Below are 10,901 nucleotides of genomic sequence, written 5' to 3' on the forward strand. Positions count from 1 at the left end.
GGCTGACAGCCAGACGGGACCTGGGATGTGATGATGTATATGGTTTTATGTATAAGCTCCTGAGAGAATTTATGCATGCTGATTAGCCAAAAGATTAAAACCTCTGGTAGGTAGAATGAGTACCACTTTTCATTTTATAACATGGTTATGTTTTGCTGTAATTGCTATCTGTGTTGTTATCTGTGTTATCTGGTATTTAAAAGTACATATTTTGAGAAAAAGCAATACAAAGTTAATGATAATGATCAATCTAATTTCAAGTAGTTAAATTTTATTTTTGGAACAATTTCCAGACAAAAACATTCTTGAAAAGATTTAGAAACCAAGAAGAAAATTATAATTATAATAGTTTTGCTTGACAGCTCTGTGTAACCTTTGCTAGGGAGTGTTTTATTTCACGTTGTCACGCCCTGCTTTAATACTGGACTACTAATACCCCTGGAGACGTCTCAAAGCCCTGCGTGGCTGATTACATCCTGCTTTGATTTAAATGCACTCATCTGTCACAAACACCCACAAAGTCCAACCGCTCTGCCCGGAAATTAGGGGGCCGGACAGAGTGATTCATAAATGTCTGGTGAATAAATCTAATTTTGTCACTGTATAGGTGACTAACTACATTCAGGATTCTATAGGGTTACACTACAAAGGGTTTGTATGATAATTTCCCAGCATTCAAAAGTCCACATGAATAGCCGGCTGCGAATGATAATTTTTCTCTTTTTTTTTTTTTCGTTGGGACAAAAGTTGTGAATATACACCTTCATGTCTCTAAAGTAGTTTGACCTTTGAGTCTAACATGAGTCATAGACATAACAATCCATAACTCCCCTTGAAAACAGATAAATACACTTCTATGCAAAGTAGACCTCTGGTGTGTTTTTTATTGCTTGTTGACATTTAGTGCAAGACATTTAAAAAAAAGAAAGAAAAACAGTCATTGTAAATACATACTGTTTAAAACCAGAACACTTGCTGCTTTTCTTATTAAAACAAACCCATCAACAACAACAAAACAATTGCTGTATCACTTAACATTGTCTATAATAGACAGAGGGCCCCCTTGGGCTTATGCTGCTGTCTCTCCACTGGTGGCCCTGAATATTTTCAATGATCATCTGTGTTCCTCTTAGCTACTTACATGGACGTGCAGCAGTCTATGACCCAGAGGAAAACGGAATTGATTAATAAGATTACAGGAGTAAAACGAGATTGGCCTAGACCATGGAACATCTAACAGAAATCATTCACACGCGCAGATGTGTTACAAAATGTGTGTCTCAAATATGAATCTGCTTCTGTGAAATGTAAGATTACATTGTATCACGTCTAGTTTTGAGGAGAAAAACCTTTGATATATGGCGCTAAAGTGCCATTGATTTTAAATAGAAGACTTTTCTTTTGCCTCTATTTCCTGCCCAAAGTGTTTTACTGTGGGTCCCTGTTAATAACCAAGATATTTTCACGCTTGCAGCGGATTTCAGTTAGGCATTTGTATCAGTGGATGACATTTCCAAATCAATGCGATACATTCAGTGCTTTTCCGTGTCATTCTACAGTATAAGTCCTGAAAAGTGTCCTGAACTGAGTTCAAGTGCAAGAAATTCTCAAGTGCAACAAGACTCAGGAGGCAGACACAAGATTACTGATAATTCCTGTTTAAGAAGTTGAGTTTTGATGTATTACTGCCCAACATGACTGCAAGGAACACAGATGGTGCAATCTGAACAATGGTTGACGTAATTGTGTTTTGCATTTTGCTTCAATACGTTTATATTTAAAGTGTTCTAAAGCTGTGGAATCCTGTCAAAGAATCATATATTTCTATATCATCATCAAAAGCTTAAGCCTTTTACTCCTCTTCTGTTTTGAGATCTCTCAGAGATCCTGAGAGTATCTCTGTAGAACTTTGTTCATCAGTTCATTTTAAAATGTTATGAATGAATACTAAGACCGCTTATGGGAACATGACTTAAGTAAAAAAAAAAAGCACTCAAATTGGTACCGTGGGATGGGTAAAGAAAATGGATCAAGAGTTGATAGTAAATAGTCCACACTTAAATTTAGCTTTGCTTTTTTTAAACCTTGTTTAGCACTTTTCATGTGTTTCTTACTCGTCCATTCACATGGACACTTAAGCGCTTCTTATGCACTTCACACTTTATGCACTCTACAAGACAACAGATATGATCTCAATATATGCTCAAGTACACTTTAACACAAGGATGCACAGGGGATTGAGCTGCTGACCTTCCAGTCGGAAGGCAACCGTTGAACCGTTGGATCAACTGAGCCACAACCCAAAGCAGTATGTTGAATACGTAGTTATAAATATTCCATAACTGGACAAATAGATTGGTGGAAGTAACTGATAGATATTTGAGCAAAACGGTCACGGATTGAAACTATTAACAGTTAATTAACATTCATTATCTTACCACAATTGCATCCGTCAAGATGTGGAACATATTGGGCAATAAGGGAATAGATGAGGTTGATGTATTGGAAGCAGGTAAAAGGGGAACACAGCTGTGCAATAGCAATAAAGAAAAAAATGCAATAATGTATAAAATAAATGGAAATATGGAATGAGATCTATTGGATATATTCGGAAAGCAATCTTCACTGTAGAATGATTAGTGGGATATTGTAGCAGGGTGCAGCTGCACAGGAAAAAAAACCCAACTTTCTTCAACTTTCTCTTCAACGAAACCGTTACTGTGAGAACAAAAAGCGTTTTGTTTAAAACACAAACCAGGTTTGTGACTCATATACTGCCTCTAATATATAGCCTCTGTGAGTAAGGACACATTAGGAGAAGAACCTAATGTACCTTTTTTTTGTAGTTTCACTAGAGTAAACTCACCTAACAGCTCAGTACAAGATTCGTGTTGCAGAGCAGTTTTCATGAAGCAATAACTTCATGAAAATTTCCATCATGTTAAAGGAAAAATGAAGTAATTTCATTCATAAGCACATTTAAAAGCAACAGAAGACATAAGAGTTGCATTTTTTGGTCAACATCATCTTCTTTTTTCAGCCAAAAATATTCTCACATAGTTAAAGCTGCAGTCTGCAGGATTTGTTGTTGTCATACGTAAAGTCCTACTTTTTGGCATTTTAAGAGTTTACATGATCTATCAGAACGCTTGAAGTTGAAAACGGTGACCTCCGTAGTCGCAAAATGCAAGAAATGCTTATTTTTTAACCGAAAAATAAAAAGTTATTCAACTTCCTGTCCCGCCCCATCAAAACACATGAGAACTCGTGCACGTAGACGTGCACGCCAGATGCGCTAACACGACTCCTCATTCATCAACTCACCTGTCATTTGCGATCATGGAAGACACAGTAAGTAGACAAGCCCGTAATGAAGTTCAATAGTCTAGATAAATAAGCGTGGGGACGAGCCTACCTTGTATCGCGCGTGCACAATTGGTGATTGACAGGCAGCAGAGCCCAGCTCGTAAACCTGATTGGTTACCTTTTACCGGTCCGGTCTGCAATTTTGTAAACAAACCTGCTGGCTTTGGAGGGACGTAGCGGGACAAATAGGGGACCTAGAAAACTCATTTTTTTTTGTATTGGGGTATTTAATGTACTACTTTCAGAATCCCCGGACAGTTCCCGGCATTATGCTTGAAAAAGAGTTGCAGACTGCAGCTTTAATGTTGTGTTTCTATTTGTAACCAAATCTTCCTTTTCTGTTTTTCTCTTTCTTTTGGTGTCTGTGTGTGTGTGTGTGTGTGTGTGTGTGTGTGTGTGTGTGTGTGTGTGGGTGTGTGGCTTTGGGAGTAGGTTCTGCAGATTCTGCATCTGCAGCAAACATGTCTCTCAGATTTATACAAGACAGGCTTTTCTTGTAGATTAGTCATCATAGATAATTATTCAGTTTTATTTTGCATCAAGCAGTGCAGAAGCATGATGTGCTTGAGTTGATCCCCACTGTACCTGGCATTCTCTGATGTGCAGCACTAAATGAGCAGAGAAGGGATTTGAGCCACAGAATGGCTCATTGTCAAAGCATCTCCAAAACAACAGGTCTTTTGGAGTGTTCAAGAAGGACAAAGAGTACACTGGGGACAGTTTCGTTAAAATCACTGTGCTTTTACTGCATCCTCTGGACAGCTGGTTAAGTGTTTGTCATCTGAGGTGGTTGGGGAGGACAGTATGCACTGTGGACAGAAGTCAGTCTTGTTCTGGATTCTTGTAATGCTTTGCTGTGAAACCCTTGGTGCTAGTATTCATGTGAAACATTGTTGCAATCAGTGCATGCATCCCTGACAAGGTTATCCCCATATGGAAGTTCCCTCTTTCGGCAGGATGACACGGATTTTAATGGCTTAAAACCTTCAAACTCTTCAGATCTTAAGCTAATCAAGCATCTCTGAAACAAAAAGCAGGGCAATCCACTGAGGCTCCAGGTTGTAATATCCAGGATCTCTTGCTTATGTCTTAATGGCTGACGTGAAACTATTTTCTATTATGCCCATTGAGCGACAGCAGGCTCAAAGGCTGCAAACTGTTTGATCGGCTGGAAAACACAAAAAACCTGTGAAAAAATATTATGGCAAACTACAGACGTGATAAGCCATTTAGCATCTCCCACCTATTGTCTGTGAAACTGCATTAAAGTTTTTTGCATTCCGTGTCAAAACATGAGTAACAATGCTGGTTGTGGTCTGAAGTTTGGAAAAGGTTGAGATGTCGGATAGTCGAGACAAGTCAGGTCAATTCAGCAAAGGAAATTTATTCAGGAAGTCACTTAATGTCTGTGGCTGCCAGCTAAGGATGTTATTGATCAAAACTTTTGCATTTTGGAAACAAAAAGATAGCTCTTAGTATGACAAGATGGACTCTCTCTCTTCGTGATCTTGTGAATCTCATAAGCATGCAGCTGCCTCCCCAGCAATTACAGTCAATCAATTAACTAAACTCTTTTCCTCTCTTTTCTCCAAAGGCTGCGCTAACGCAATCATATGTGCAATTTGAAAAGTCTGCAGCTTTCTGGAGAGCAGCATATATAGTCGGCTCCTGGCAATCAGCATCGTTGTGTTTGTGCTTGTGATTTTAGTTTACATGTCAAAACATTGACAGTCAGAGTCTGCATCTCAATGAGCAGCTGATCACGTTGCCACGAGATATAATTTGCATATATTTTAATGCAGCAAAGCTTGAGTGGTTAGGCAATGAAAATAAAAAGAAACGCTTTGTTGTCTGTGAGCTTTTTGTGATTATGGCATTTGTTCCTTTTGTTGTCTTGTGGAATGCCAAGCATGGTTACATGAGATTTGACATTAAGGTGTCCTACCAAACTCTGCGCCTTGAATTTAGTCAGTTAAAGCACATGTGGTCCTAATTATTACAGAGCTGGGGTACTCTCCATCCCACAGCACCAAGATAGAATAGCATCTCTTCCTATCTAACAGTTATCCAATTTGTGTCTAAGCCTGCAGGGAGGATTGGCAGATGGCTGAAGCGGGGCTTTTTTGTATACTTGTTTTATTGCCATTCAACTGGGCCTATTGATTGGGATTGTTAATATGCCATGTGTATCGCTGGGCAGCTTAGACTTTATCAAAAGAAGTTCTTATTTTCCTCTCCATCTGTCAGATCCTATAAACAGGATGAGCTTATGATCAAAGAAACATTGTTTAATAATGCTTTTTCTTTGCATTTCGGTGGCTCTTTCCATCCACCCCTGGCTCACTGCATTGAGAAGAAGGCAAAAATAAAGACAACTGCTGCAATTGTATCCCCATTTGCCACGTGGCAAATTGGCCCATCATCAAACAGGGACCTCATCTATCAAGCCAAAGGCACGTATTGAAATTGCCCCACTGGCTACAAATCGGACCCATGGACCAGCCTCTATCTCAGACAAGGCCGTCATCACTCTGTAGTGGCCGGAAGGGGAGGAACCAGCCCATCTGAGAGTCTATCCTCGCTGATGGATGTCACCCACTTGACCTCTCAGTGACCAGGAGCAGCTGGACGAGGGCCAAACTTTGTTTAACCTGCATTTGGTCTGGCTGCATGTTCATGTTACCTTGAAACTTTGTCTTTGCTTGGCCAAATCCGGACACACTGCAGCTGTCTGTCTTTCACTTTTCTGCTTATCTGTCAATTCTAGATTCACATGCCTACTTCTCTTTTTCTTTTCCCAGCCTACCTTTCTATTAATCTGTCTTTCCTTTTCTAACTTTTTCCACTTGCAACCCACATTCATTTTCTGAAGCAAATCAATGCAAATAGAGAGAGACCATAATGAAGGACAAGACAAATGGATGCTGTATTGTTAGCTTTGCCTCCTTCATTTGAAATATATTTTTGCCTGCTATGATTGATGGAAAGCTGCATTCAGGTAATACCTCATTTTTGCTATCCGCTTCGCAAGCAGCCATCCATAATGGTGAGACATCTCGACTGCCTGACTGGCATAACCCAACTGCAAGTGTCTGTCAGTATGTATTACATATTATTTTGCTGTGACCTATGCTGTCTTTATATCAAAACTGATCACATGGTTCCTCCTTGTTTAAGGATTGATACTGACATCAAAATCAATTTGCCAATAGCTACAAAACTTTAACTAAGTTTTAAGTCACCAAGGTTTGAGAGCTTATATGCACTAAATAGTGTCACAGAGTGATCAGTCTGACTTGTTATCTATCATTCACTGGCAAAGTTTTTTGGCAGCCTTGTCTTTGCACATCTTCCAAGAGTGATTTCTTGGCTTGTGGGTTTAACTAAAAGGCCATGCAAAATCTAATCCTCCTCTTAATTGTTTTTTAAATGCTCAACTTTCGTTTGATTAGATTAAATAAAAGTGCATTAAAAACCCACTCTCATTTTGTTCATACTCAACCAGAGACAGAGATATTAGCTTCACATGCAGGCTCTTAAACGTAGACCTATTGTGTTATGGGGCTGACTAGAGACACAAACATGGACATAGGATACATGCACACATCACATTCAAAGGATAATTTTGCCTCTTTTATGACCATGCCGTATTCAGAGGAAATGCAGCATCTTGATGCAACCTGAGAAAAGCGCTGAGCATAAAATGCATTACAATGCTTTGTGTGGGAAAATTTTCCACCATTCTTTCTCGTATATTCCTAAAAACACTGTATTCACCAGAATGATTGCTCAGATCTCATCACATTTACAGTGGCATGCATGATTCTGGGCACCCCTGGTCAAAATTTCTGTTTATGTGAACAATTAAGCAAGTGGAAGATGAAATGATCTCCAAAAAGCATGAAGTTACAGATGATACATTCCCTTTACATTTTAAGCAAAATCATGTTTTATTTTCATCTGTTACATTTTCAAAATAACAGAAAAGGAAAAAGGGCCACGGCAAACGTTTGGGCACCCTACATAGTTAATACATAGTAGCACCCCTTTTGGCAAGCTTGTAAACACTTTTTGTTGGCAGCCAAGAGTTTTTCAATACTTGTTTGATGAATTTTTGTCCATTCTTCCTGTTTAAAATGTAAAGGGACTGTATCATTTGTAACTTCATGTTTTTTGGAGATCATTTCGTCTTCCACTTGCTTCATTGTTCACATTAACAGAAATTTTGACCCAAACTTTTTCATGCCACGCTCAGTAAGTTTAATGGGGAAAGAAACACAAACAATGATGTTATTAACAAAACAGTTATTTGGGAATGTTGATCCACTGCCTTTAATCTAAGGCCAACAGAAAGTGAAACTTTTATAACTGGAGAGATGGTTTGTAAGATCTTGATGTGGACTGATATTTACAGTGACAGATATTATTTATTTATTTTATTTTTTTTCTAAAACTGTTTGGCTCTGTCCTCTCCACAAAACCAGTCTGAATGGAAGAGTGGATAGACTGTAAAGATCCTCGTGATAGCAGGCCCTGTTTTCAAGAGCACCATGCCCACAGTGAAGCATGGTAGTGGCAACATCACGCTGTGGATATGTCATTAGCATGGCCTTGGGAATTGATCAGAATGGAAGGAATGATGGAGAGTGGTGCTAAACACAGGAAAATATGTTTTCAGCCTTCTATAGAAATTACATTGGTAAATAATTTAACTTTCAGTGACTCTATGAATACTGCAAAAATAATATTTAAGTGATTTAAGGGTAAACATTAAATGGCCAAGTCAAAACCCAGAACTCAACTGGACTTGGAATCTGTAATATAACTTAAAGATCACTCTACACCAGCAGAACCCATCCAGTTTAAAGGAGCCAGAGCAGTTTTGTTTTAAAGAGTGGGAACAAACCAAAATCCTATTGGCTAGGTGTGTTTAAGTTAAGGCGGACATACCCATAGACTGTTGCATGTGTAACCACTTCAAAGGAAGACTATAGTGTATTGAATGTGGTGGTTGAATACTTGTGCACATTCAACTTTTTTTTTAATTTGATCTTATTTCTTGTTTACTTTTTTTAAATATTAATATTAAAATATTTAATTAATTATTTGCTCATCCAAAGTGGGGTGCATGTTGTCTTGATCAAATGGTGCAAACATACATAATATTATTTTAATTCCAGGTTGAAAAACAACAATTTAAAAAAGATGCAAAAGAAGTTAAATGCGCTTGTAAGCACAAAATTGTTATCAAATTTTCCACCTCCACTAATGCAGAATCAGTGACAGTCAAAGCCAGCCAGCTATGTGCAGAAGTAATATATAATCCCTCCAGAGTGGCCTTGATCTGCCCCATGATCTCCACTCAAAATATTTTAAGTTAACTGCCAGAGTAAGTGACAGAACACAAACACACAGTCATTAAATTAAAGAGTAACTGAAATCAAATCCATTGTGTGGCTGTCCCCTGACTATATGGCGAGTGAGTGGTTATTACTGCCAGTGTGAGAAATGGCCAAAATGTCTTCAATTTGGATTTTTTTTTTGCAACCGACGTTCCCGCTATGCTCCATTGTGGATGACACCAATGTCATACTGTCCATAACAGTTTAAAATAAACACTACAAACGCACCATTTTTCCTGTGTCTCACATCAATGAGGAAGACTATCTAAATCCCACTGCTTGCCCTTGGTGGCAGGTGAGAAAATGGAGCACCGTAAAATGCTAATCAAATTTAGGGAAAACCAATTCTGAAGTCTGAGAGCTTTATCCCATCCTATCCCCTTGACGCACTACGCGAGAGGTATTATCAGTCCCTTGGGCTAAGCAGGGGAGTCTTGGCCTGCGCAGTCAGGAAGGGAAGAGACTAAAGTCTTCCAAAGGAAGAACACCCACACACAAAACGGACACCTGCAGAAAGTAAAACAGGTCAGGACTCCAGTGGTTTGATAAGGCAGAGGACTCATGAATTAAGTAGCTGTGTGGGGAATATGACATTCTTTCTTTTCCATTCTGTCTATCAGGACTGTACTCGCTTGCCGGTGAAATTACCTGGAGAGAAGCTGGTCCGATAATGGACTGCCAGAGACGAGATTCACTCCAGTAATTTCTCTCTCCTTGTTAGGGCATATTGGCATTGAAAATTCAAAACACTTTTATAGCCTTTTGGGAAATTTGAGAGGCAGGGGGGGGTTACATTATCGTAATAGATCATTTGTATCTGCTTAAATACCTATTTTTCTATTGTGAAACAGAAGCCATTCTTCCGCAAATTCGGTATTGGATGAATATTGGATTTACAAGGCTCACTGCGCTTAATTAAAAGAGCCAGTTGGAACATGTGTTCATCATTCCCCAAAGTTATATGTGCTCACTTAAATTAAGCTTTCAGATATTACATCATTTTATATAATCTGATGGTTCCCTACTCCACAGCAACTCAAATCAACTCACTTATGAAGACAAAAAGCCTGTACTGTTGTTTGGGGGTAAATGAGAACCTTTTTCCTCCTTTACTCCTGCTGCAGAGAAGCAGATGATTAATACAGAAGTGGTAATGGCAGAGAGGGGCAGAGATGCAATGGGTCTTCTTTCACTAATGATTGGTTTAAGTGACTGCTGTAATGGGCTGGAGTGCCTGGGCCAGCGATTTACACGACTTCTGTCTGTATGACAGGGAGGGAGCTCGAAAGGGCTAACCAGAAATTCTAGCTTCTTCTTTGTGAAAGCACCAGTGATGTATAGATTTACACACAATAAAAATGCTTGCACATTACTCTTGTTCTGTCCTGCAAAGCTAAGTGTGGTTCTACATTCTTAATGCAGCATGGATTGGCTGTGCTCCGAGTTAACCTTTAACTGAGAGTGTGGGTGATGCTACGGAGGTGTACACTGGCAAAATGATAAATGGTGTTCAAAAGACAAAAGCTGGATGCAATTTCTTACCATAAATTCCACTGTTAAAACTTTAGGATGATCTTCGCTATATGTGCCTTGAAACAGGAACTCCAGTCCAGTTTTATCTGATGCCTATGGAGCAATATGCATGAAACAGGTTATTTTGTCCTCCATGGGGTTTTTCGGTGGGCAAACAAAGTGAAGGGGAGCCTGAGGGGAGGAAAGGTGGGTAAATAGCTTTTTCTAATGGAGTCCTAATCTGTAGAGGCAATCTGCAGAGAGCTGCCCCCGGCTGTGCCAGTTGGGATGATGAGAGGTGAGGTGACAGCGTGGCAGTTATTATTAGTGGTATCATTGATCAGACAGCCGCACCATCAGAGCCGGAGAAGGATGATTGATTTGGTGGCTCCAGCCCAGCAGAGGCAGGATGACTGTCTGGTCCAGTCAGGGAGGGGCTCTGCACTTCCGTGAGGAAAGAAAGAGAGCGCAAAGAGTATGAATGTTTTTCAGTACTTTCATGTAAATGAGGTGGGGTCTTGGCCATAGTTCAGATGGGGGTTGGCTCTTTTGACAAATTCATCCATCTCAGGCAATGACATGCTCCGGATGAAAGAGTTTTTGTTGTTGGAAGGAGCACAG

Source organism: Odontesthes bonariensis, chromosome 22 (assembly GCF_027942865.1).
Source record: "Odontesthes bonariensis isolate fOdoBon6 chromosome 22, fOdoBon6.hap1, whole genome shotgun sequence".
In the NCBI taxonomy this organism is placed as follows: Eukaryota; Metazoa; Chordata; class Actinopteri; order Atheriniformes; family Atherinopsidae; genus Odontesthes; species Odontesthes bonariensis.